The following is a 2,050-nucleotide window of genomic DNA, read 5'->3' on the forward strand; positions in this document are numbered from 1 at the left end:
GGTATTCTTTAATCAAATCTACTATAGCACTTTTAGAGCAGATGGGATGGAAGATACATCAAATGGATGTGAAGACATCATTCCTCAACAGTGTGATTGAGGAAGAAGTGTACATTGAGCAGCCGGAAGGATTTGAGACCTTCAACAGAGAGTCGCATGTGTGCAGTCTCAAGCGAATGTTGTATGGATTGAAACAAGCACCTCGTGATTGACATTTATTTCACCAGGTTGGGCTTCACCAAAAGTGAAGCATATGCAAAACCTTTACCATATTGTCGTTGAATGTAAATTGTTGATTATAATATTATATGTCGATGATTTAATTCTAACAGGTGATGAGAAGTTGGTCAAATCTTGAAAAGAGGATTTTGCAAGAGAATTTGAAATGAATGACTGGGGGCTCATGCATTATTTCCTTGGTATGGAAGTATGTCAAGGAGATGAGGAACTATTTCTCTCAGGGGGAAAGTATTCCAACGAGATACTGAAGAAGTTCGACATGGAGAGTTAATTTGAGTTGAGGACCTAACTTGAGTCATGTAGAGTGGTTCCTAAATTTTAGTAGCCTAGGTTGAATTTAATTTGAGTCGTAATATTTTAATTCAGTTAAACTAAGTAAATGTCAATTACAATAGTTCCGACTATTGGAGAAACTAATAGGAGGTCTAGCAATGGGGTGCAACTTCATGTGTTCAACCAGTTAACTGATAAATCATCCATAATTAACTCATTCATGCACGAAATTTGAGTTGCCTAGTTGATATTGGAGTTCGAGGGCAGTGTACAATCAGTTGTATAATTATCCAAGTTGTAGAGGTGGTGCATGCAGTCAGAGAAGGGCCTTTAGGGATTGCGCAGTTCTAGATGATGAATTTCCTATTTAATAGGGGGATAATTCCTTGAGAAACAATGCAAGGGAATAGGACTTGGATAGGCTTGGATTTGATTAAGTATTGACCAAAGCTTGTCTAGGAAGCAATGAGATAGATTATACTTGTGCAGAGATTGTTCAGGTCAAACAAGAATTGTATTTCTTCTCATATTTTCTTACTAATGCAATATACAAATAGCAAGGGTTTTTAGTTGTGGCTTCCCCCAGGAAATCATTATGTAATGTGTTGATTGAATTCTTTCTCTTGTATGCTTCATGATTTTGTGATCGTTTAATTGTTTCTGCTAATGAGTAGAGTAGATTCGAGTTTTGTTTTAGCAAATTACCTAAGAAATTTGAATCTACAAGGAATTTCTACACGGTATCAGATTTGAAATCAGTATAGAAGAGGAGAATACGAGTTTTTCTTTTTCAAGTGAAATCAAATTTGCAGTATCATACTTCAGAGCCAACATGATGTCGTTCTACGGGTTGAGACTCGAATATTCCCTTGAGGGTAGTTTGAACTATATTTCTTGGAAGGACATGATGGAGGCAGTGTTGGAAGACAACGAGCTTAAGGAATTCATAGACAAAGATATTCCTAAGCCTCCAACAACTGATGCTAAAGATCTATCAGAGGGGAGAAAATGTGTTGCAAAGGTGAGAAGGATTATCCTATAAGGAATTTGAGATCATATTATCTCGAACCTCCACGGTAAGGAAACTCCATATGTAATGTGGAAGGCCTTGGCAGGCCTGTTTCAAAACATCAATGACCACATGAAGTTGGCACTCAAGGACAAGCTCAGAAAAATCAAGATGGAGAAGGGTGACCAATACCAAAGTACTTGACCAAGTTCATCGAATGTCGGGATGAGCTTGGAAGTGTTGGTATTACAGTTGTTGAAGATGGTCTGGTTAGCCTAGCACATCTAGGCCTTCCCTAGAGCTGGCGCAGCTACCAGGATTCGGTAAATGGGAGGGAGAAGCTACCAGAGTGGGAGCGTTTGTGGTTCGACTTGGTGCAAGAAGAGATACTATGGAACACCTGAGATGGATCCTCATCCAAGCATGATGATAAGGAGAATTGTGCCTTTGCTTCAAAGGTGAAGAAAGGGAAAGGGAAGTCATCCCATTCCAAATCAAATTCCAATTAGAGCGACAAGAAGAAGGACT

This window comes from Pinus tabuliformis, chromosome 8 (assembly GCF_031772625.1).
Source record: "Pinus tabuliformis cultivar Carrire ecotype Pingquan chromosome 8, CPIR1, whole genome shotgun sequence".
NCBI lineage: Eukaryota > Viridiplantae > Streptophyta > Pinopsida > Pinales > Pinaceae > Pinus > Pinus tabuliformis.